Raw genomic sequence first — 27,996 nt, 5'->3', positions numbered from 1 at the left:
ACTACAACTCTCAGCATGCCTAGACGGCCAAGGCATGCTGGGAGTTGTAGTTCTGTAACATCTGTCCCTTCAGATTTTGCAATTTTCATGACATTTTAGAAAATTGCTGCTCTACTTTGAAGCCCTCTAATTTTTTCGAAAAGCAAAAATATGTCCATTTTATGATGCCAACATAAAGTGGACATATTGCATTTGTGAATAAAAATAAAATTTCTTGGGAATATCCATTTTCCTTACAAGTAGAGAGCTTTAAAGTTAGAAAAATAAAAAATTTCTAAGTTTTCATGAAATTTTGGGAATTTTCACCAAGAAAGGATGCAAGTTACGACGAAAATTTACCACCAAAATAAAGTAGAATATGTCACGAAAAAACAATCTCAGAATCAGAGTATTCAGTAAAAGCGTTTTCAAGTTATTAATTCGTAAAGTGACAGTGGTCAGAATTGCGAAAAAGGGCTCAGTCCTTAAAGGGGTATTCCAGGCAAAACCTTTTTTTATATATATCAACTGGCTCCGGAAAGTTAAACAGATTTGTAAATTACTTCTATTAAAAAATCTTAATCCTTCCAATAGTTATTAGCTTCTGAAGTTTTCTGTCTAACTGCTCAATGATGATGTCACGTCCCGGGAGCTGTGCATGATGGGAGAATATCCCCATAGGAACTGCACAGCTCCCGGGATGTGACATCATCATTGAGCAGTTAGACAGAAAACTTCAGAAGCTAATAACTATTGGAAGGATTAAGATTTTTTTTAATAGAAGAAATTTACAAATCTGTTTAATTTTCCGGAGCCAGTTGATATATAAAAAAAAGTTTTGGCCTGAAATACCCCTTTAAGGTGAAAAAGGGCTGCATCCTTAAGGGGTTAAAATAAGCTTCAGGGGGCACCATTTGTGTTTTAATTGGTTTTAGAGGGCACTGTGTTTATTATATTAAGATTCAGGGCACCATGTTTTTATAATTAGTTTCAGGGGACACTGTGTGATTTTGTGTATTATAATACATTTTAAGGGGCACCATGTGTTTTAATTTGTTTTAGAGGGCACTATGACATGGTGTGTATTATAATACATTTCAAGGGGCACCGTGTGTTTTAACTTAGGGCACTATGTCATGGTGTGTTTTATAATATTATTCAGGGGCACCATGTTTAATTATAATTAGTTGCAGAGTGCAATGTGTGTATTATAATTTATTTCAGGGGCGCCATGTTTATTATAATTTATTTCAGGGGGCATTATGTGTATTATAATAAACTTCTTACAGCTTGTGGCATCCTTATGTTAAGGAGGCATGTTGTGTGGAACCTTTTGTTTTCAGGGAGCATAGTGTGTGGCAGTATTATATTCAGGGGACACTGTGTATTACTTTTGTTTTTAGGTGGCAGTGTATGGCATTATCAGGAGCTTCTCTTAGTACAGAGGGTGAGTATTTACTGTAAAGGTAAAAAGATGTTTGTGCAGCAGTCGAGATTTAACTGGAAGAAGTGTTGGTATAAGGCTAAGTTTCCACTTTTTTTTTTGCCAGTTTTTGTGCCAAAGTCAGAAGTGGATCCATAAGGGAGGAGAAATATAAGTCCTTCCTTTATATGTCCTATTCCTTATAGATCACATAGAAAAAAAAAAAAAAAGGAATGACTACAGAGAAGATGTTGATTATGAGTCATTGAATGGGACTGTGTATTCGGCCTGACTCTATCCCTTGGTCCCATCAGTGCTGCGTTGACTTGTTAGGTCTGCAGTGATACAACTATTAGTAATTTTACATGGTAAAAAAACTTCTATTAATTAACCTGACTTGACAATTGGTATATTTGAGTATTTAATGCTAAAAACCTTTCCGCACTGCACCACAAACCAAATAGGATGGATCAGGCTGTGCTTCCACTTTGCAGTTTTTATGTGGGGGGGGGGGGGGGGGGGCTGTTATGGGAAGCCTTCTGTTCACACATTAACCCTAAAAATCTTGCTTCAGCCCCATTAACAGAGGCCTGCCTTGTGTCATTTCCTTCTATTTTTTTTTTTTTTAGCAGCGACTGGTTAATTTGCTCTGGAAAGAGACTGAGATGGTGAAATCAATGCAAATCCACTGAGGGGTAATAACAGATTAGATTAAATAACCATATGAGTTAGGAAATATAGATCCTATGCAGAGCAAGGCGCAGAAAGTGGAGACATAGCCGCAGAACTGCACTTAATAGGACATCTCTGTCAGAATAATTGTAATGGATGCACGATGCTGTGGACATCCCTTTTGGTTTAACCCTTAGATTGCCAAAACAGGTTATGATAGATGAGTATTAGCTAATTCTATTCTATTTGCTTTCAACGCATTGGAACCACCTAAAAGATGAAGAGAACTGTTAAAATAGAATTTACTTAAGAAGAATTCCAGATTCAGCAAGTAAAGGATATAGATTGTTTGTTTATTAAACTGTTAATTCAATTTCCAAAAAATACTTTTTGTATCTGAGATGTCCCAGTACGGGGTATCATCCTACAGTCCTATCAGCTTGAGTCCCTGAATGTCCTCAGGGCTCACCTGCAGTGTTCCCCCACAAAGTGTATAGGTTGTATATAAGGTGTAAAGGACCTTTGATATGGTTGCATGGTTATTAGTCACATGATAATGGTTGTCAGATGTTAAGTCACATGTTTTGTTACCCAGAGAGCACCAGGTGACCAGATGACCGCAGCTAGCTTATGGGCTCCTTGCTCAGCCCCCTTTATAAGAGGAGGAGGTACTACAATCACTCTCTTAGATCCTAAGGTCAAGTCCAGTCCAGACATCTCAGAGCCAGTGTCCAGCAAATCTTGAGGCCTCAACCTAAATGGCAGCCATAGATCTGTAAGTCAAGTCATCTATGTCTGTTGTCACTATCTTCAGTCAGCTCAAGTCTATTATAGTCAGCATGGCTGTGCTAGAGTCTGTCAAGTCACTGCAAGTCCCAGCAAGCTGCGAGGTCCCTCGTGTTACTGTTCACCTCTCTGGGAAACTTACTACCCTGTAAAGACTGTTATACCTGTTCAACTTCAGTAAAGCTACCGTTAACCTTAAAGGGGTTATCCAGGAAAAAACTTTTTTTATATATATAAACTGGCTCCAGAAAGTTAAACAGATTTGTAAATTACTTCTATTAAAAAATCTTCATCCTTTCAGTACTTATGAGTTTCTGAAGTTGAGTTGTTCTTTTCTGTCTAAGTCCTCTCTGATGACACTTGTCTCGGGAACCGCCCAGTTTAGAAGCAAATCCCAGTAGCAAATCTATTCTACTCTGTGCAGTTCCCGAGACAGACAGAGATGTCAGCCGAGAGCATTGTTGCCAGACAGAAAACAACAACTCAACTTCAGCAGCTAATAATTATTGAAAGGATTAAGATTTTTTAATAGAAGTAATTTACAAATCTGTTTAACTTTCTGAAGCCAGTTGATATAAAAAAGTTTTTTTCCTGGAATACCCCTTTAACCTGGCCTAGGACTATTATTTACCCCTGCCTAACCTAGGAGTAACGGGATTACCTTCGGGTGGTAACATAGGCAAACCACGCCCTGGCGTCACGAACACTAAGGGGTTAACACATCTACCCCTGGGCAACACCATCTGCCCCTACACCTCACATCGTACGCCTGTGGCTCACCATATATTATTTTAGTTTTTTTCCTTGCTTTCGATCAATGTGTGTCTTGGTCATGTGATGGAAACAGGGTTGTTTAGTTCACTACATGACACGGAACCGATACCTGTACGGTAAAGAGCTAACACCTAGATGACTGCACAGGACCACCACAGCTTTGTATCCACTGAAAGAATACAACATATATTCCTAGTGAATGACAGAAAGTATACTGTATACTGGCAAATTGTATGCATTCTTATTTTAGAAAGAGTACCCCTTTTATGAGGTTGTCAGGTTAACAAAACCTATTTTTAAACATCAGGTTAGGGAATTCTGTGGTAAGAAAGGAGTCCCCTACTTCATAACCTCCATCAGTCAGCATAGAGCAGCTAAACTGACTCAGTCTCCTAAAAGAACCTGGCATGTCCATGCATAGAAGCCCAATGAATTCAATGGGTTCATTGTATGCGTAAAAGGAGCAGGACCCCTTATTCAGAGTTCTTTATTAAATCATCAGGCGTGTATATGACAAAGGAGATTGACGTTACTTTGCAGAGTATAAAATGCTATATGGGATCAGAAAACAGGTCTGTTAGACTTTTTTCCCCCCCAGAAACAGTACCGTTCTTGTTCCTACGCAGGGTCTGGTATTGCAGCTCAGCCTGACTCACGTGAATGATGAAGAACAACAATATCAGGCAGATAACATCATACAGTATTTCCCTTCTATATCTTCATCAGTGGTCCCGAAACTGTGGACCTCTGGCGGGTTGAAAAACTACAACTTCCAGCATGCCCGGACAGCCAACGGCTGTCCGGGCATGCTGGGAGTTGTAGTTTTGCAACCTCTGGAGGTCCACAGTTTGCCAACCACTGATCAACCATCATTGAAGCTACACCCCCTGCATCCTCTGGATCAGACATCATGTTGTCAGTTTTGTCAATGCAGTGAAAGAAAAGCTCCACCAAAAATCTGTGGATGGACGTGTTCTGGTTTATAGACTGACCTGTAGAATACAGGCAGATAAGGCAGATACAGTAGATTTTGATCACTCTCATAAATATTATTGTGGTGGGCAAGTATGGGAGATGTTACCCCGTACCCTTGCTGCCCTGTCAGGCAGCCTCCTTCAGTGTTCCCAGGGCCCTTTGCACCTTTATGAGTCAAGTCAAGTCAGTCCCTGTCATCTGTCAAGTCAGTGTGGTCTGCATTCAATTGTCCAGTCCTACTACAAGTCCCAGGAAGCCCTTAAAGTCTCTGTGTCATTGGTCACTTCCGTGGGCCCTGGCTGAACTGTAGAGACTTTACCCTCAGTAAAGCTACCGTTGTCCGTAACTTGGCGTCGGAGTCTTCATTGCCGCCGTGCCTAGCCCAGCATCCAGCGGTATATCTTCGGGTGGTTATAGGCTAAACCATACCCTGGTGTCACAAATACAAGGGGTTAATGCCATCTGCCCCGAGGGTAACAACATCTGCCATCATCACTCCCTGCTACCACATTATAAAATCAATATATAAGCTATTCTCTAATATCTTCATACATGTAACAACTTTGAGGCACCTCCTTCTCCAGATGGATTTTTTTTAGTCCACCATACATTGGCCCTGATTTACTATTGTAAACCCCACGCTTTGTCGGGTTGTGTGCCAGATTCGGGCGCATTGCGCCAGAAAATTCTGTCTCTGCCAGAAATGAAAAACCTGACCAACTCTCCATTTTACTGAGAAAACCCAAAGAAGGGGCGTGTCTGTCTGGAAAAGGGGGCGTGGTAACAGAAGAGGGGCGTGTTCCTGACATTTTCACAAAAACCCAACATATTTACTAAGGTTTCCATAGAAAATGTGGTGGATTTGATCTGAGGAAAACCCTACAGATCAGAGCATGTGTAAAAAAATCTAAATGTAGGGAAAGTGTAAAATGTAGGGAAATCTTAGTAAATGCCGTGGGGAAATAATTGTAGGGAATGAAAACCCACAATGAAACCTACACTACACTCTTAGTAAATCGGGGTCATTGTGTGCATTATCAGTGCTAAGATCACTCCCATAAAAGACCACTTTGCAATGCAGTTTTGGGTGGTCTTCTTAAAGAGATTATATCATATATGGCCATGTAACGCTGCCTTAATTCAAAGAATCAGGCTTCATGTACAGGGCAGATATGTGTGCACAGAGCATGTGCAGCGGCACATGAGCTCTCTTTGGCTCTGAACCAGGCTTTGGCTGACCGGGCATGCTGGGAGTTGTAGTTTTGCAACAGCTGGAGGCACACTGGTTGGAAAATGCTGTTCTATACTGTAAAGGGGGCCTCCACATGGCACCAGATATTCTATTGCAAACCTCTGTATTCATTGAAATTGGAGGCATCGTATAGCCGTATAGGTGGTACGCAGAACTTGTACAGAGCAGTACTACGGCTGTGTGCATGAACACATAGCACTGAATATGATTAAACAAGGTTAAATTCCACATTTGGGAATGCTCCGCTGTATACGCTGAGCAAGGAATGCATGGCAGTGAAAGAGTTAGTGTAGATGAGGGCTCCCTCTATGTGTGTACAGCGTGTAGTGCAAGCTGTGCGATAGTCATAGGAATACAGAACAAGCCAGTGAGCAGGCTATTCAGCACAGATCAGCTCTGACCATCACTACACTTCAGCCCAAGAGGCAAAGACACAGCAGGTGAGACTAAGAAATTCCGCTCAGACTAGACTGCTTCACACCTTATCTGCTACTAGACAAGCCATTTGCATGTGTGCATGAAAAAATTCCTCCTATTGGTGTTTTTTTTTTTTTTTTTTGCAGAAGATAGTAACCGGAGATTTGAGGTTTCTTAAAAACCACAAGAATATTAACCAAAGAAGTCATGTGCATGAGAGAGTTGAGTTTGCCTGCATTTGGATAGAAGTGGGAAGGAGAAGGCTCAGGGTGGGGACTTTGCAGGATGTTCTGGGGGGTAACAAAGTAAGGAGTGTGGAGGATGTGTTGAGGTGAGGGTGGGGTGTTGGGGGGTATTTTAGAGATGAAGGAAAAACAATTGAGATGCCATTTGTGGGGGAGTTTCAGATATGAAGTTGATAATGTAGCGTAGTGAGGTTAACTTCAAGGACCGAGGTGCCTATTAGAAAAAGGTTACTAGTATTATGGGTTAAAATGCCTCCTTCTGAGTATGAGGGAGATAAGAATAAGAAGCGGGGCACAGCATGAAATGTGAAAAGTACCAGTAGTAGGGTACGGAATTGGATTAGATTGAGAACAGGTTCAGAGTCAGGATAACTGGTGGTGACAGCAGAATATAGGAGAAACAACAGCAAGAAGAGGGATGGGGCATGAAATGAGAGATATAAGAAATAAGAAGTACTGCTTGATATGGGCGTCAGATGTAAGTGTACCATGAGGAACAGGGGTTCTGGGTGATATTCAGGATAAGAGGGTAGGAAGTGGGGTAACTGTTAGGTCAGATGAGGGGGTTGAGTGTAAGACATCAAGAAAAAGAGAACATTTAAATATGGGGTACAGGGTTAAATGAGAGATATTCAAGCAAGAAGAGGGTTTGCACGTTACATGATCTAGTTTCCAAATGGAATACTGTATGAAAGGAAGGCGAAGGTAGTGATAAGTGGGTAAATGATGTTTAGGAGTGGGGTACAGCATGAGCTGAGAGATAAGGTTAAGAATTAGAGTACAGTATCAGAGGAGAACAATTAATTGCAAAAAGTGGTGGTGTACAGCATGATATGATGGAGACTGATCAAGTATACATCATGAGATAAATGGGAGTACAATAGAAGTGTACATCATAAGATTAGACGGATGAGAAAACTGAGGTATGACATGAGCTAAGGGGAGAATAACATGTGGGGTACAGCATGAGGAAAGGAGGGTGAGACATGAGCTGCACCATAACAGACCAAGAGACACCTTAAAAGTAGGGCATAGCATCAGGTAATAGAGACTAGAAAACTGGGGTGCAGCATGAGGTGGCAGAGATAACAAAGGAAAGCATAGGATAAGGGAGATCAGAAAAGTGAGCTATAGTATGAAATGAGAAGAGAGGGGTGCAACATGAGATGAAGGCGATAAGTGGGGTACAGCCCACTATAATGGAGATTAGAACAAAGACTGAGGTACAACATAATGGGAAAGAAGTGGGGAACAGCAGGACTTTACAGAAAGGGGACAAACTGGGCTATAACATCAGATGAGATGGAGACATGAGCAATAACTTGAAATGATTAGAGCGAGAATTGGGGAAGAGCATCAGTCGAAAGTGGCAAGTGTAGGATCTTGTAAGCTTATAAGGAATAATGACATATGGGAGGATTTCATAGGAATCACAGTAAAGAGAGGGTTAAAGCCAGAAAGGGTACAGGAGAGGGAGAAGCAGGGTACTGCAAGAACTGAGTGTGAGCTGACATTACTAATATTTCGGCATAAATTGACATAGATCGAAATATTAAGCTGCAGTATCCAGAATAAAGATGAGTCTTGTGTGAATTTGAAAAATGAGCGATGTTTAAAGTTATATATCCATGTGCAGTGCGATTCTAAGGCTGCAAATAATCCGGTATAACATATTACTTGACTGTTTGGATCTGTCAGTGACTCACTGTTACTTTGTTCTCACAGTGTTAATGACTCAGAGAACAAGATACATTCAGATAGCCTTGTATTGTGTTCTGTCACATCTCTACATGTCTCCAATGTGTTACATCACATCTGTACATGTCTTCCATGTGTTACATCACATCTGTACATGTCTCCCATGTGTTACATCACATCTCTACATGTCTCCCATATGTTACATCACATCTCTACATGTCTCCCATGTGTTACATCACATCTCTACATGTCTCCCATGTGTTACATCACATCTCTACATGTCTCCCATGTGTTATATCACATCTCTACATGTCTCCCATGTGTTATATCCCATCTCTACATGTCTCCCATGTTACATCACATCTCTACATGTCTCCCATGTTACATCACATCTCTACATGTCTCCCATGTTACATCACATCTCTACATGTCTCCCATGTGTTACATCACATCCCTACATGTCTCCCATGTGTTACATCACATCTCTACATGTCTCCCATGTGTTACATCACATCACTACATGTCTCCCATGTGTTATATCCCATCTCTACATGTCTCCCATGTGTTACATCACATCTCTTCATGTCTCCCATGTTACACCACATCTCTACATGTCTCCCATGTGTTACATCACATCTCTTCATGTCTCCCATGTTACATCACATCTCTACATGTCTCCCATGATACATCACATCTCTACATGTCTCCCATGTGTTACATCACATCCCTACATGTCTCCCATGATACATCACATCTCTACATGTCTCCCATGTGTTACATCACATCCCTACATGTCTCCCATGTGTTACATCCCATCTCTACATGTCTCCCATGTGTTACATCACATCTCTACATGTCTCCCATGTGTTATATCACATCTCTACATGTCTCCCATGTTACATCACATCTCTACATGTCTCCCATGTGTTATATCCCATCTCTACATGTCTCCCATGTGTTACATAACATCTCTTCATGTCTCCCATGTTACATCACATCTCTACATGTCTCCCATGTGTTACATCACATCTCTACATGTCTCCCATGTGTTACATCACATCTCTACATGTCTCCCATGTGTTACATCACATCACTACATGTCTCCCATGTTACATCACATCTCTACATGTCTCCCATGTGTTACATCACATCTCTTCATGTCTCCCATGTTACATCACATCTCTACATGTCTCCCATGTGTTACATCACATCCCTACATGTCTCCCATGTGTTACATCACATCTCTACATGTCTCCCATGTTACATCACATCTCTACATGTCTCCAATGTGTTATATCCCATCTCTACATGTCTCCCATGTGTTACATAACATCTCTTCATGTCTCCCATGTTACATCACATCTCTACATGTCTCCCATGTGTTACATCACATCTCTACATGTCTCCCATGTGTTACATCACATCACTACATGTCTTCCATGTTACATCACATCTCAACATGTCTCCCATGTGTTACATCACATCTCTACATGTCTCCCATGTGTTACATCACATATCTACATGTCTCCCACGTGTTACATCACATCTCTACATGTCTCCCATGTGTTACATCACATCTCTACATGTCTCCCATATGTTACATCACATCTCTACATGTCTCCCATGTGTTACATCACATCTCTACATGTCTCCCATGTGTTACATCACATCTCTACATGTCTCCCATGTGTTATATCCCATCTCTACATGTATCCCATGTTACATCACATCTCTACATGTCTCCCATGTTACATCACATCTCTACATGTCTCCCATGTGTTACATCACATCTCTACATGTCTCCCATGTTACATCACATCTCTACATGTCTCCCATGTGTTATATCCCATCTCTACATGTCTCCCATGTGTTACATAACATCTCTTCATGTCTCCCATGTTACATCACATCTCTACATGTCTCCCATGTGTTACATCACATCTCTACATGTCTCCCATGTGTTACATCACATATCTACATGTCTCCCATGTGTTACATCACATCTCTACATGTCTCCCATGTGTTACATCACATCACTACATGTCTCCCATGTTACATCACATCTCTACATGTCTCCCATGTGTTACATCACATCTCTTCATGTCTCCCATGTTACATCACATCTCTACATGTCTCCCATGTGTTACATCACATCCCTACATGTCTCCCATGTGTTACATCACATCTCTACATGTCTCCCATGTTACATCACATCTCTACATGTCTCCAATGTGTTATATCCCATCTCTACATGTCTCCCATGTGTTACATAACATCTCTTCATGTCTCCCATGTTACATCACATCTCTACATGTCTCCCATGTGTTACATCACATCTCTACATGTCTCCCATGTGTTACATCACATCACTACATGTCTTCCATGTTACATCACATCTCTACATGTCTCCCATGTGTTACATCACATCTCTACATGTCTCCCATGTGTTACATCACATATCTACATGTCTCCCATGTGTTACATCACATCTCTACATGTCTCCCATGTGTTACATCACATCACTACATGTCTCCCATGTTACATCACATCTCTACATGTCTCCCATGTGTTACATCACATCTCTTCATGTCTCCCATGTTACATCACATCTCTACATGTCTCCCATGTGTTACATCACATCCCTACATGTCTCCCATGTGTTACATCACATCTCTACATGTCTCCCATGTTACATCACATCTCTACATGTCTCCAATGTGTTATATCCCATCTCTACATGTCTCCCATGTGTTACATAACATCTCTTCATGTCTCCCATGTTACATCACATCTCTACATGTCTCCCATGTGTTACATCACATCTCTACATGTCTCCCATGTGTTACATCACATCACTACATGTCTCCCATGTTATATCACATCTCTAAATGTCTCCCATGTGTTATATCCCATCTCTACATGTCTCCCATGTGTTACATCACATCTCTTCATGTCTCCCTTGTTACATCACATCTCTACATGTCTCCCATGTGTTACATCACATCACTACATGTCTCCCATGTTACATCACATCTCTACATGTCTCCCATGTGTTACATCACATCACTACATGTCTCCCATGTGTTACATCACATCTCTACATGTCTCCCATGTGTTACATCACATCTCTACATTTCTCCCATGTGTTACATCACATCTCTACATGTCTCCCATGTGTTACATCACATCTCTACATGTCTCCCATGTGTTACGTCACATCTCTACATGTCTCCCATGTGTTACATCACATCTCTACACGTCTCCCATGTGTTACATCACATCTCTACACGTCTCCCATGTATTACATCACATCTCTACATGTCTCCCATGTTACATCACATGTCTACATGTCTCCCATGTTTTACATAACATCTCTACACGTCTCCCATGTGTTACATCACATCTCTACATGTCTCCCATGTGTTACATCACATCTCTACATGTCTTCCATGTGTTACATCACATCTCTACATGTCTCCCATGTTACATCACATCTCTACATGTCTCCCATGTTACATCACATCTCTACATGCCTCCCATGTGTTATATCACATCTCTACATGTCTCCCATGTTATATCACATCTCTACATGTCTCCCATGTGTTATATCACATCTCTACATGTCTCCCATGTGTTACATCACATCCCTACATGTCTCCCATGTGAAATATCACATCTCTACATGTCTCTCATGTGTTATATGACATCTCTACATGTGCTTGGGAGACATGTAGTGATGTGATGTAACACATGGGAGACATATAGAGATGTGATGTAACACATGGGAGACATGTAGAGATGTGATGTAACATGGGAGACGCGTAGGGATGTGATGTAATATATGGAAGACATGTAGAGATGTGATGTAACACATGGGAGACGTGTAGAGATGTGATGTAATACATGGGAGACATGTAGAGATGTGATGTAATACATAGGAGATATGTATAGAGATGTGATGTAACACATGGGAGACATGTAGAGATGGGATATAACACATGGAAGACATGTAGAGATGTGATGTAACACATGGGAGACGTGTAGAGATGTGATGTAACACATGGGAGACGTGTAGGGATGTGATGTAACACATGGAAGACATGTAGAGATGTGATGTAATACATGGGAGACATGTAGAGATGTGATGTAACACATGGGAGACATGTATAGATGTGATGTAACACATGGGAGACGTGTAGAGATGTGATGTAATACATGGGAGACATGTAGAGATGTGATGTAACACATGGGAGACATGTAGAGATGTGATATAACACATGGGAGACATGTAGAGATGTGATGTAACACATGGGAGACATGTAGGGATGTGATGTAACACATGGGAGACGTGTAGAGATGTGATATAACACATGAGAGACATGTAGAGATGTGATGTAACACATGGGAGACATGTAGAGATGTGATGTAACACAAGGGAGACATGTAGAGATGTGATATAACATGGGAGACATGTAGAGATGTGATGTAACACATGGGAGACATGTAGAGATGTGATGTAACACATGTGAGACATGTAGGGATGTGATGTAACATGGGAGACGCGTAGGGATGTGATGTAATATATGGAAGACATGTAGAGATGTGATGTAACACATGGGAGACGTGTAGAGATGTGATGTAATACATGGGAGACATGTAGAGATGTGATGTAATACATAGGAGATATGTATAGAGATGTGATGTAACACATGGGAGACATGTAGAGATGTGATGTAACATGGGAGACGTATAGGGATGTGATGTAACACATGGAAGACATGTAGAGATGTGATGTAACACATGGGAGACGTGTAGAGATGTGATGTAACACATGGGAGACGTGTAGGGATGTGATGTAACACATGGAAGACATGTAGAGATGTGATGTAACATGGGAGACATGTAGAGATGTGATATAACACATGAGAGACATGTAGAGATGTGATGTAACACATGGGAGACATGTAGAGATGTGATGTAACACATGGGAGACGTGTAGAGATGTGATGTAACACATGGGAGACGTGTAGACATGTGATGTAACATGGGAGACATGTAGAGATGTGATGTAACACATGGGAGACATGTAGAGATGTGATGTAACACATGGGAGACATGTAGGGATGTGATGTAACACATGGGAGACATGTAGACATGTGATGTAACACATGGGAGACATGTAGAGATGTGATGTAACACATGGGAGACATGTATAGATGTGACATATCACATGGGAGACATGTAGAGATGTGATATATCATGGGAGACATGTAGAGATGTGATGTAACATGGGAGACATGTAGAGATGTGATGTAAAACATGGGAGGCATGTAGGGATGTGATGTAACACATGGGAGACATGTAGAGATGTGATGTAACACATGGGAGACATGTAGAGATGTGATGTAACATGGGAGACATGTAGAGATGTGATATAACACATGGGAGACATGTAGAGATGTGATATAACACATGGGAGACATGTAGAGATGTGATGTAACCCATGTGCTACACCACACCTCTACTTGTCTCCCATGTGTTACATAGCATCTCTACATGTCTCTTATGTTTTACATACAACTCTACATGTCTGCCATGTGATATGTCACATTTCTACACACCCCTATGTGTTATGTCACAGCTCTTTAAGTATTTCATGTGTTCAAGGTGTCTGTGTGCTGTATCTTCCTGCATATGTCTCCAGTGTGATAAATGTTCCTACATGTGTCTTTTATGTATTGTGTTTTTCTTCATGTGTCTCACAGGAGCTGCACATTCTCTTACCTGTTTCACGTGTTGTATGTTTTCACATCTGTGTCCTGTGTTGTATATTTCTACATATTGTGAATGCGTTTTATGTTTTCAAATTTGTCCCGTGTTGTATATTTCTACATGTTTTGCACGTGTTGTATGTTTTCAAATTCGTCTTCTGTGTTGTATATTTCTACATGTTGTGCATGTGTTATATGTTTTCACATCTGTCTCCTGTGTTGTATATTTCTACATGTTGTGCATGTGTTATATGTTTTCACATCTGTCTCCTGTGTTGTATATTTATACATATTGTGCACATGTTTTCACATCTGTATCTTGTATTGTATATTTATACATGTGTTGCAAGTGTTTTATGTTTTCACATCTGTCTCTTGTGTTGTATATTTATACGTGTTGCATTTGTTTTATGTTTTCACATCTGTCTCCTGTGTTGTATATTTATACATGTTGTGCATATGTTTTCACCTCTGTCTCTTGTGTTGTATATCTATTCATATGTTGCATGTGTTTTATGTTTTCACATGTCTCTTGTGTTGTATATTTATACATGTGCTGCATGTGTTTTATGTTTTCACATCTGTCTCCTGTGCTGTATATTTATACATGTTGTGCATATGTTTTCACATCTGTCTCCTGTGTTTTATATTTATACATGTTGTGCATGTGTTTTATGTTTTCACATCTGCTTCCTGTGTTGTATATTTATACATGTGGTGCAGGTGCTTTATGTTTTCACATCTGTCTGGTGTTGTATATTTATACATGTGTTGCATGTGTTTTATGTTTTCACATCTGTCTCCTGTGTTGTGTATTTGTGGGAAATTTGTTCTTACCTGAAATTTCCATTTCCTGGAGTCCGTAGGCGGCACACAATGGGTTAAACTACTTCTGACCCGAGAAAATAGAATAACCTATGTAGCAGTACACATAATGCAGAAAACAAGGTAATTACATAGTTAATTAATTAATTAAACAGTCATATGATCCCCTGACCTGAGGTATAAAGTTCCTAATAAGACAGAGTACACTTGTATTGAATGCAGCAGTAAGAATTTATTAGGGTGGGTAAAGTTGTGCAGCCTACTGACTCCAGGAAATGGAAATTTCAGGTAAGAACAAATTTCCCACTTCCTGTTCGTCCTACGGCGGGACACAATGGGACTTGGAAAGCAGTGAAAATATCAAAATTAAATAGGGTGGGAATTATCTGTCTCAGCTCCTTGTATTACACTCGCACCAAAGGCTGACCCCTCAGAAGCAGAGATGTCAAGACGATAATGCTTCATAAAGGTCGTAGGAGAAGCCCAAGTTGCTGCACGGCAAATCTCATCCAATGGCACGTGATACTTCTTTGCCCATGTAGCCCCAGTTGAGCGGGTGGAGTGAGCCCTTAATGCCAGTGGCGAGGTAGAACCTTCCACTTCATAGCAATGCCGGATGGTGTCCCTGATCCATCTTGCCAAGGAGGCTTTTCTGGCTTTCATCCCTTTCCTTGGTCCGTGGAACAGAACAAAAAAAATCTTGGATGTTCTGAAGGATGACGTTCTTTCTAATAGATGTAGACGTTTCCCTTTCTCCTCCAAGAGAACCGAAATAATCAATTCTTGATTGAGATTTTGGGTAGACGGTACTTTTGGCAAAAAATCCCGGCATTGTCCTGAAGATGACCGCGTTGGGTAACACACTTAGGTACGGCTCCTTACAAGACAGTCCTTGTAGTTCACTAATTTGTCTGGCAGACGTGATAGCAATTAGGAATAAGGTCTTTAATGAGAGCCATTTTAACAGAGCTGTTTCCATCGGTTCAAATGGCTCCTTACACAAATTTTTCAAGACCAGAGGTAGGTCCCAAGATGGTAAAGGAAGAGAATATTGGGGTCTCAACTTTCTTAAGGCTCTGAAGAACCTCAAGACCATTGCTGAGCCTGAAAAGCAGCCATTCATATGGGCATTAATGGCTGTTATCTGAACTTTCAGGGTGTTGTGTTTGAGACCTTTCTCAAACCCTTCTTGTAGAAAGAGTAGAAGTGTTGACGTTTCCGAAGGAACCATGTTCTTTCTTGAACACCAGTTTGAATAAAGCCTCCATACCCTTAAGTATGCCTTCATGGTAGTTGGTTTCCTTGAGGCCAACAGTGTATTAATTACATTGCTCGCAAACCCTTGAACACCTAGACTCTGGCATTCAAGCTCCATGCCACCAAGTTCAGGCTGCCTAGGTCTGGATGAAGGAGACCCCCTTGTATCAGGAGATCCTTGACCACTGGAAGATAGAAGTAATTTCCTCTCGATATCCCCCACACGAGTTGAAACCATGCCCTTCGAGGCCAGAAGGGCAGGATTACAATTGCTTGGACTTGCTCGTCTAGAATCTTCCTGAGCATCCGCGGGATCAGAGGTAGGGGTGGAAAGGCATAGACAAATATCCCCTTCCAGGGTACTGATAGAGCATCCACTGCTAAGGGGTTTCCTGTTCGGGATAGCGAGCAGAATTGTGGTAGCTTCTTGTTGTCCTGGAAAGCAAACACATCCAGCGTCGCTCGACCCCATTTGTTCACTATCATGGAGAATATTTTGGGATTGAGACCCCATTCGCTGGGCACTATCTGGCGTCTGCTCAACCAATCGGCATTTGAATTCAAAGTTCCTCTTATGTGGATGGCTGAGATGGATAGAAGATTCCTCTCTGCCCACTCCATCATCTCTGCGCAAAGCTTCTGCAGAGTCTTGCATCTGGTCCCCCACTGCTTGTTTATGTAAAAGACAGAAGGGAGGTTGTCCTACTAAGATGGCTTTGAAATGTTTCAATGCCAGAAGAATGGCCTTCAACTCCTTGTAGTTCGATGACTTGCCCGCCAGTCTGATTCCAAGGCTTCTGAACCCATCTGTCCTTGACATGGGCACCCCAACCGGAGGCGGAGGCATCCGCAGTGAGGACTTCCGGTTGGGGATAGAACAGACTTTTGCCTTGGCGATACCGTAGGGGTTTTAGCCACCACCTGAGATCTTTCTTCACTTTCTTGGGTAGAAAGATCTTCATATCTAGAGATACTTGTGACTTGTCCCATTTGCTCAAAACATGCGACTGCAGTTTTCTGATATGAGACTTTGCCCATTGTACCGCGTCTATTGATGACGACAGTAGACCCAAGATCTTCATAGCCTGACGAATCGTACTTGATTGAAGGGTTAGGAAGAATCGTAGATTCTGGGAGATGTTTGATACTCTCTCTTCAGTCAGAAAAATCTTCATCAGATCCGAGTCTATTATGAATCCTAGGTATGAAATTCTCCTTGATGGAATTAAACTTGATTTTCTTAGGTTTATAAGAAAACCATGATCTCCGAGTACCTCCATTGTCGTCTGAAGATGGGTGTTCAAGAGACGTTCCGAGTGGGCTTTGATTAGCCAATCATCTAGGTAAGGCGTTACGTGGATACCTAACAACCGGAGATGGCCACCAGGACAACGACCACCTTGGTGAAGACCCTTGGCGCTGACGTAATCCCAAAGGGAATACAAGTAAATTGGAGGTGTTGAACTTGACCTTGAGTTCTCACTGCTATCCGCAGAAATCTCCGATGGGATGGACGTACTGGAATGTGGAGATAGGCATCCTGGAGATCCAGTGACGCCATGTAATTCCCCTTGCTGGATATTCAGAACTGCAGATCTTATCGACTCCATTTAGAATTTTCTTTTTATGAAGAATTTGTTTAGATCGGACAAATCTATGATTAGCCTTCAGTCTCCTCCGGCCTTTGGTACAGCAAAGATTGGTGAATATTACCCTGTCCCTCTCTCTTGTTCTGGGACTTCTTCCAGGGATCTTTTGTGAATAAATTGCTGAACCAGGGTTGTGACTATAGTGGAGACCCGGTTGATCATGAACCTGTCCGGCGGTGTCTCTCGCAATTCCAGGGTGTAGCCATTTCTTATTGTGTCTGATACCCAGGCACGAACGGCTTCTTCTTCGATGCCGTCGGGTCCTGTTTCTTATTATACTGGCCTCTCGAGCCTGATGGACGAAAATTCCCTCATCTTCTGAGGGGGCTCGAATAACGGCCTCTTCTTCCCGATCCTACATATCTTCATGTTTTTTTCCAATCATATGGAAACTGCTCTCCCTTATCTTTTCGTAAGGATTTTAGTATACCCTTTAATTGTGGGCCAAACATAGAGGAGGGATGGAAGGGTAATTTAACAAAATTGTTTTTGGAGGAGATGTCACCTCCCCAATTCTTCATCCAAAGCACTCTTCTTGATGTGTTGGATAATGCCAGGACCCTTGACGAGAATTTCATAACATCCAGTGGAGCGTCGCACAAGAATTCTGCAGCTGACTTCATAACTGGCATATTTTTTAGTAGGTCCTTACGGGAGACCCCCTCACTGATATCCTTAGATAAATCGGATTGCCAGACCCGCAGGGCTCTGGCTACCGGAAGAGAAGCTGACGCCACCTTTGCAGCTGCAGCCGCCGAAACATATGTCTTTTTGCACATCAGGTCTGCCTTCCTCTCCATAGGATCCGATAATAGAGTTGACTCCTCCGACGGAAAGATGGTATTTTTTGCTAAACGTGCGGCGCTAAATCCACTTTTGGGGGTTTTTCCCAATCCTCATAAGCTGCTGGAGACAATCTGTAGGTAGAGCGTAATATCGCCCCAGGATCGGTCTTTCTTTCTGGTTTCGACCAATCTTTACGAAACCAGTCCTTAAGGACTGGATGTGAAGGGAGCATCCTATCCTTGGAAGGTGGAAAGTAATATAGCTGGTCTCTTTGTGATTTAGAAGAGACATCTTCAGAGCTTTCCAGTACATACTTGACCACATGGAGCAGCCCATGCACTTTTTCTTTATCTAACATGTAAAGGTCCTCTGACACCTCACCTTTAGGCATCTCTTCATCCGTCCATTCGTAACTACTAGTTCCATTAGAGCTGGAAGATGAAGACGAAACCGGTGACACCTCTTTATGAGAAGTCTTGCGCTTTTTCTCTATCATAGATGCTTTAACCTCTGAGAAGGTGGAGCATAGTTCCTCCTTTAACCATCCAAGAAAGTCTTTGGGCTTCATAGGAGTAGAGGCACATGGAGGTGTTAAACAATAAGAGCAAATATCTCCCTCCCAGTCATCAGGCAACGGTTGCCTACACTTGGTGCAATCTCAGTGTCTTGACTTTCTTGATCTCTTTTTCCCAGACATCTAGGAAAGAGAGAGAAAGAGAAAGAGGGGGAAATAAATAAACCTACAATTTATTAAGACAATAACATGAGGGATCAGGTTTTCCTTACCTCTGCCAAACTGAAAGGTCTGCTACCTCAGAGGAGCGCAGCCTTCAACTGGCAGAGGCTTCCATTTATTGACTATACCTAGCACACCTGCTCAGAATGCACTAAACTGCATGTGCAGGTGTGCCAGATAAATCATTAGCATCGTGCCCGAGATAATATTGAGTGCACATGCACACATTACAGTCCGCTGCGACGGTTGCCTGCCGGAAGCGCACATTTGATAATGCGCACATGCCCCAGAAAATACAGTCGCACAGTACGGCTGGAGTCACTATCACTGCGCTCGTCAGCGCCTGCGCACCCGGCACTTCCGCTCACAGAAACGCGCGCAGACGCTGCCGACACAGATTGACCTCAGCTATGGACCGGAACCCCGGACCATGTGCGTGAGGATCCTGCTCACTTTGCCCCATCGGTCACATACCTGGTAGCTGGACTACCGATTCGGCCTGCTCCATATTAGGTACTGGGCACACATGAGGGAGTTGGAGAACTAGGAAGCACCTAGTACACAAGCTCCATATTAATCCCAGGGACCCCAGGAGCCTAGGGTTTGGGACCTTGCTTCCTGCAACGTTCCTCTTCTCTTGTAGAAGAATAAAAATACAAGTGTACTCTGTCTTATTAGGAACTATATACCTCAGGTCAGGGAATGTGACTGTTTAATTAATTAATTCATTCATTAATTATGTAATTACCTTGTTTTCTGCATTATGTGTACTGCTACATAGGTTCTTCTATTTTCTCGGGTCAGAAGTAGTTTAACCCATTGTGTGCAGCCGCAGGACGAACAGGAAATTCATGTTGTGCATGTGTTTTATGTTTTCACATCTGTCTCTTGTTTTGTATATTTATACATGTTGTGCATGTACTTTATGTTTTCACATCTGTCCCGTGTTGTATATTTATACATGTGTTGCATGTGCTTTATGTTTTCACATCTGTCTCCTGTGTTGTATAAATATACAACACAAGAGACAGATGTGAAAACATAAAACACATGCACAACATGAATCATGTTGTGCATGTGTTTTATGTTTTCACATCTGTCTCTTGTGTTGTATATTTATACATGTTGTGCATGTGCTTTATGTTTTCACATCTGTCCCGTGTTGTATATTTATACATGTTGTGCATGTGTTTTATGTTTTCACATCTGTCTCCTGTCTCCTGTGTTGTATATTTATACATGTTGTGCATGTGGTGTATGTTTTCACATTTGTCTCTATGAGTTGTATATTTCTACGTCTCCCATGTGTTCTAATTTTTCACATTTGTCTCTATGAGTTGCTTGTTTCTATTTGTCTCCCATGTGTTGTATGGTTTCACGTCTCTCCCATAGATTGTATGTTTCTGCTTGTCTTACTTGTGTCCTGTTTTGTATAGTGTCTCTCATTTTGTATTTTTCTCCATGTTTCTTTGATGTATTGCGTGTTGTATATTTTTAAGTGTTTACTGTATGTTGTATAATTCTACATCTGATGACTGTGTGTTAAATATTCCTTAATGGATCCTATAATATTTGTTGTATATTTCTAAATGTGTCTCTCATGTGTTATATATTTCTACATGTTTTCTATATGTGACATGTGACACCCTACTTGCCTGTTTTTTAGATGATTCTACCGATATGATGCATACATATCCCTGCTGTCATTTTCATCACCACTATGATGTTTCTTTTTTAACTATATTCAATCCTCATGTCAGAATAGTTCTGTGCTGGGAAAATTGTGTCTTTATATAAAATGACAATAAAAATGACGTGCAGTGTATGAGGGGGCGAAACGGCACAACAGATAAACATCTAGGGAACTAACCTTGTGCCACCAAAATATTCATGTAATATGTGTATACTGATCCAAAATCTGTATATCTGATTTTTGACACACATATTTTTGAGGTACACATATTTGTGAGGGGCACATATCTGTATATGTATTTCCTAGATATTAAATATTTATAAAGCTACCTTATCTCTAGTGGTATACTACAGTTAGATAAGACAAGATCTCACCCTATTCCTTGTGTACTGAGAATAATTTGCACCATTTCTACTTTTTATGTATTATTTATTTACTGTTGCTTTTATAATACCAACATTTTCCAGAGTGCTGTTTAGCGGTGGATCACCCCACTGATCAAACACATATTCCTTATCGGCCATTTTGATCACTACACTGGGGTTTCATCACCCAATTTTCATGGTTGTTGGAATGCCTATCCTACAGATACACCATAAATGTCTGTGGTGGGAATACCCTTTAGGTTGTGTTCATGCAACAAATTTTGGTCAGTATTTTGATCAGTATTTTTTTTAGCCAAATCCAGGAGTAAAACCGATACAGAAAAATCTATAATGGAGAAATTTTCCCCTTTTTATGTGTTTTGGACAAACTCCTGGTTTTGGTCTGAAAGATTATCCAAAATACTGTGTGTGAACCCAGCCTAAATATTTCTTTGTATCCACCATGCATATGTGCTTTCCTTGCTTTGCTTTTCTTTATATGATTTTACTAACCTTTCTCTGTCTTTATTGACTTCTCATGTCTTATTCTTGCATATCAAGAGACTTGTGATGTACATGATTCAACGCCCCTTCCGTTCACACATCTTCACACCTCATGCTGGTTGTTACGTAAAATCAGATCACACTTTTATTTTTATGTCTCTATGTAGAAGTCAAGATATTTATAGACTTCATATATTTAGATATGTACATGTGGTAGCGGGGTGTGATGAGGGCAGATGTTGTTACCCTAGGGGCAGAATGTATTTGTGATGCCAGGGCGTGGTTTATCCTAAAACCACCCGAAGGTATACTGCTGGATCTTGGGCTAGGCACGGGGCAATAAAGACTCCAACACCAAGTTACAGACAACGGTAGCTTTACTGAGGGTAGACAGTTGGTAAAGTCTATACAGTTCAGCCAGGGCCCAAGGAGGTGACCACTGATGCAGAGACCTTAAGGGCTTGCTGGGACTTGTAGTAGGACTGGACAACTGAATGTAGACCACGCTGAATTGACAGATGACAGGGACTGACTTGACTGGGGACACTGAAGGAGGCTGCCTGACCGGGCAGCAAGGGTATGGGGTAACATCTCCCATACTGGGCTAGCACAAACTCCCCCTCTTAAATACAGTTGTTCTCGACACCCAGACCTGGAGGGCGGAGGACTGAAGTGGCCACTGGGGCCTAGTGAAAGTTCTTGGGGCATTATGCAAAATGTCCTTCACAGGTCTGGTTATAGAACAAGGTAGAAACGAGTCCAAGTAGCACTGTAAAGGTCCATACATGCTCTTTGGTTTGGAAAACATGTGGGATTAATGAGCTTTGTAACTGCTCTAGGAACACATTTTAGACCATAATACACACAAGTTTGCAGATTGGGCTGCCAGAGGCTGTCTTCCCAATGCTTTGGCTGCTGGGGCCCCTTCGGTTTTTTACACTTCTCCCCAGTACTTAACAAGTAGTGTGATACTATATAACCATTTTATCTCTGCATAATGTACTCTGCCTCTACACGTGTCTTACCCTCTGGCCAGTAGAGTACCCTGTACACGAGTACAGAAACATTTTAGACAGATATATACATTGGACATTTGTGTACTGGGACTACAAGTAATGTTACAGTCCTAACTTAAGAAATAGATGGTCCAGCGCAGGATAACGTGCAATAAAAGCCAACATTTATTGTAGATTGAAGCCATAGGATAGCAGGACACAGGGTTACTCGTTTCAGCCGGAAAAACCAGCCTTACTCAGTAAGGCTGGTTTTTCCGGCTGAAACGCGTAACCCTGTGTCCTGCTATCCTATGGCTTCAATCTACAATAAATTTTGGCTTTTATTGCACGTTATCCTGCGCTGGACCATCTATTTCTTCATTGCTACTTTGGTGTTGGTTCACACGGTGCCGTGCGACAGGCGTCTGGCTGAAAGGGTGAGCTGAGTTATCCTATACTCTCTTGCAAGTCCTAACTTAAGTGTTTACATATGAACTGACTATGTGTGGTACATAACCTTGTACACTATATTGTGGGCTAATCTTTGTACCTTGTGGGAAATTGTCCTTGTGTTGAGGTAGTGGCTACGCTTTTCCTGACCGGGTCAGGATACCTCCTATATAAATTGCCATGCACCACAGACACTGTACACCTTGACATTTTGTACAAACATATCATATACATTTTTTACAATACACAATAACTATTATAGTTCACCAACATAAGTATTTACTTGTGCAAAGAGAATGAGCAAAAATATATTATTCTAACGGTATATACATATTTTAATTGTATTGCTCCACAGTCCTGGTACACTTTGGGAGTTCTTAGTAAGGAATCACGGCTAAAAGCTGGGTACTGTTACGCCAAGCGCTCCGGGTCCCTGCTCCTCCCCGGAGCGCTCGCGGCGTCTCTCTCTCTGCAGCGCCCCGGTCAGACCCGCTGACCGGGAGCGCTGCACTGACATTGCCGGCGGGGATGCGATTCGCATAGCGGGACACGCCCGCTCGCGAATCGCATCCCAAGTCACTTACCCGTCCCGGTCCCCGGCTGTCATGTTCTGGCGCGCGCGGCTCCGCTCTCTAGGGCGCGTACGCACCAGCTCTCTAAGATTTAAAGGGCCAGTGCACCAGTGATTGGTGCCTGGCCCAATCAGTCTAATTAGCTTTCACCTGCTCCCTGTCCATATAACCTCACTTCCCCTTTCCTTCTTGTTGCCTTCTGCCAGAGAAAGCGTTTAGTGTTGTCCAAAGCCTGTGTTCCAGATCTCCTGCTATCCTCATTGACTACGAACCTTGCCGCCTGCCCCGACCTTCTGCTACGTCTGACCTTGCCTCTGCCTAGTCCTTCTGTCCCACGCCTTCTCAGCAGTCAGCGAGGTTGCCGGTGGATACCACCTGGTTGCTACCGCCGCAGCAAGACCATCCCGCTTTGCGGCGGGCTCTGGTGAAAACCAGTAGCAACCCTAGAACCGGTCCACCAACACGGTCCACGCCAATCTCTCGCTGACACAGAGGATCCACATCCAGCCTGCCGAATCGTAACAGGCACATACACTTACGCAAATGGTTACGAATAAACTTCTTGACAAGTTCGTCAGGCACTTCTTAAACGTTGCATAACCTGTGGAGAACAAAAGTACTTCACAAGGAAAGTTAGTGATATACAGTAGAATTATCACGGGTAGACTCCTTTAACTTGGGAACTTGCCATCCCAGCCTCACCGGTCGGACTGCTTCCAAGGCAGGGACAAGTAACAGGGTCCACGGGACTGTGCCCGCTCTAATGGACTCACTCGGGTGTTTCAGTTCACCTGGGACATCGTGGATTCTGTAATGGTGGGGCTGATGGTGACCACCATTTGCACTGCAGCTCCTTGCGCCACTGGGGGGAACAGCAATTAGTGCCTGTTGGGCCGGCCAAACCTCCTCTGCAGGAGTAGGCTGAGGCACTTCAGTTGGTGCCCGCTGGTTAGGCCAAACCTCCTCAACCACAGGAGTTGGCTCCTTGGGACTTGGTAGCAGGCCTCTTCGGCCCTGAGGGAGATGCACTGTAAACGATCTGCCAGCTCCTAAAACAATTGCGCTGCGGCAACTTTCCGGGCCTCCGGCGCCATCTTGGGACTCTCTGTACGTGTGCTTGCCTGTTCTGCCATGTTGTTCCTCTGACTGACTTCAGGGAGGATCCGGCAGCGCTGCTCCTTTTATGCAGGGTTTTGGGAAAATGGCCACTGGCTGGAAGTGCTCCAGCACTCCCGGATACAAGGGGCAGATCTTCACAGTTCCACTTCAGCATGGATACAGCAACATAGTTTCCACGCCCGGGGGGGGGGAGACGCTGACCAGCGCGGGACATTTTCACGCGCTTCTCCAACACATCTTTAACCCTTGCAGGTACAGGCAATACTTGGCAACTTAAAGGGGTATTCCAGGCAAAACCTTTTTTTATATATATATATCAACTGGCTCCGGAAAGTTAAGCAGATTTGTAAATTACTTCTATTAAAAAATCTTAATCCTTCCAATAGTTATTAGCTTCTGAAGTTTTCTGTCTAACTGCTCAATGATGATGTCACGTCCCGGGAGCTGTGCATGATTGGAGAATATCCCCATAGGAACTGCACAGCTCCCGGGACGTGAGTCATCAGAGAGCAGTTAGACAGAAAATAACAACTCAACTTCAGAAGCTAATAACTATTGGAAGGATTAAGATTTTTTAATAGAAGTAATTTACAAATCTGTTTAACTTTCCGGAGCCAGTTGATATATATAAAAAGGTTTTGGCCTGGAATACCCTTTTAACATAACTTCAGACCTAATCTTGCACATGGTTGACACAGTACTTGCCTATACCTCCCTTCTATTTCACAATTGCAAAGTCCCATACACTTTCTGGCGCTGACTTAAATCGCATCGCCATGCGGTTTTTGCAGACCATATTGGACACAGTTCAGACTAGGGGAGGACTTGTGGCATAAGGCTCACAACTGTATCCTGTTCGTGATGCCAAAAGTTGTGGTAGCGGAGTGTGATGAGGGCAGATGTTGTTACCCTAGGGGCAGATGGCATCGACCCCTTGTATATAGACAGTTGGTAAAGTCTATACAGTTCAGACAGGGCCAAGGAGGTGACCAGTGACACAGAGACCTTATGGGCTTGCTAGGACTGGACAATTGAATGCAGACCACGCTGACTTGACAGATGACAGGGACGGACTTGACTTGACTCATAAAGCTGTGATTTCAGCTTACTTGAATTGATGGTGGCTGCAGGACCTGACTTTGAGGCCTTCAACACTCTGGACACACTCACTAGGCACGACTGCACTGGACCTTAGCAGGAAGAAAGAGCTCTGAGCTCGAAGAGAGAGAGAAGCTAACTCCACCCAGGGCTTATATGAGGGAGACTAGCAGGGAGCCCATTGGTCACTCTTGGGATTACCTGGTCACTAGTATCTCCTGGGTAACAATCACATGACATAACTTCTTAAAGATACAACACATTTTATAATACAATACATTGCAGAATATATGTACAGGGATGAAACAGGTGCAAGGGGCCCTGGGGAAGGCTGCCTGACAGGGCAGCAAGGGTACGGGGTAACATGTCAAGTACTGGGCCACCACATACACATATTCTGTGGTGAGAATCTTTGTGGGATTCTCCCTGACATCACTGCAGGATGGCTTATTCACAGCAGATACCTGGAGGGGTTTCCTCAGCATTGAGTGGGGGTGGGGTTTTCTTCCAAGGCATCATCACAGGTATCTTTAGTATTCGCATAGAGGCTATATTGCATATTAATGTGGCTCAACACAAATTCTTTCAGGCGGTCCAAATGTACTTAATACAACAGAAAACCAGGTTGTCTATGAGCCCTCTAACTGTAAGTGCAATTTAATGGTGAAAATGCACTACTCTTGTCTATTTTCCCAGCATTGCAACTGATTACCATTCAAGTAAATTTGTATGAACCTCCATACATACCCACTAAAAATATAACAACATGGTTTTGTGGTCATGTGCATGAGGCCATAATGTCACCATAGACAGAAGCATAGTTATTCTGAATCATTTCCATGGAGAGATTTGTTATAACCATAGACCTTTACCTTCATAACAAATGAACAGCATGAGCATTGTGTTAGGGGTCATGACGGAGACAGTTATCAAACTTTTCCAACATGTCCAATTGAGGGTGCATGGAGCTGATTGGTTGATTTTAATATAAAGACATTTGAAGAGGGGCCAACTGATGTAAGGTTTTGAGTGCTGATCTTGTTTGTCTGCACTGATTAATATGAGCTTTTACATGACATGGTGACCACTCAGGCAGGGTTGTATGAATGCTCGCTGGGTCGTTCATGCAGCACTTTACTTCCTTCATTGTCCGCCAAAAGTGTGCAGCTGACCAACAATAATTGTTTAACCTGCTGAAATGATGAAGTGATGACTAGCTGATGAACGAGTGTTTGCTGGATCATCTGCCAATTGCTGGGCCTTTTACACAGGGCAGTATCAGCCTGTTTAGCCAATAATCGCCCGGTGAAATAGGACCCTTTGTTATCTGACAAACTGGTCCAATTATCAATGTGGTGGTGCCCTTTATGATTAATAAGAGGATAAGGGTTTATAAATACAGTTATATTACAGATCTGTACTGTACAGAATTCTGATATAGGGCCATCATCTGTTATAGTCCCATACTGTACCAATTTAAGCCTCAGGTTTCTTAATTCATCAAACGTGGCCCGCTGCATTATATGTTATATTACAGGGGTATTCTCCTCAAGAAACAATGCTGAGGTACTACTCAAGCATCACTTTCAAGCTTCCTGGGGTGGGGCGGGGGTTGGGGTGGGGGGCTGGATGAAAGCTGTCAGGGACCATTCTGATTGTTCGGTGCAGCCCGTTTGAAAGCGATGACATGTTCCCTTTAAGCAGGCAGGTGATGAGCCACTGTAACCCAAATACCCACATGGACTTGGGGATCTGCATGATATTTTGGGGATATGTAAGTCATAATAACCTTACAAAATCAGTTGTATTGAAGTAGAACATTTACATGAGATTATTAAGGTGCAGAAGAAACTATAAAAGGAAATTGAGATAGCGGTGGGTGAAATGTATGGCATGTAGCTGCAATATTTAGAATTCATTTGACATTGAACTTAATAAACTCTGCAAGCCATTGA

The 27,996-nt window shown here is 42.4% G+C and overlaps 1 protein-coding gene across 4 annotated transcripts in view; it reads left to right on the top strand.

The window, feature by feature from the left end:
- Positions 1-6,189: 6,189 nt before the first annotated feature.
- The window catches only part of CPNE7 (copine 7), a 197,855-nt gene continuing 176,048 nt past the window's right edge, over positions 6,190-27,996 (top strand). For 3 of the 4 annotated variants that reach the window (XM_056526017.1, XM_056526016.1, XM_056526014.1), the window contains exon 1: positions 6,190-6,301. The gene's annotated coding sequence lies outside the window, so the exon portion shown is untranslated. The remainder of the gene's footprint in view (positions 6,302-27,996) is intronic. The other variant, XM_056526018.1, reaches the window with a different exon arrangement.

Source organism: Hyla sarda, chromosome 6 (assembly GCF_029499605.1).
Source record: "Hyla sarda isolate aHylSar1 chromosome 6, aHylSar1.hap1, whole genome shotgun sequence".
NCBI classification, from domain to species: Eukaryota; Metazoa; Chordata; class Amphibia; order Anura; family Hylidae; genus Hyla; species Hyla sarda.
This window is presented reverse-complemented; position numbering and strand designations above follow the sequence as displayed.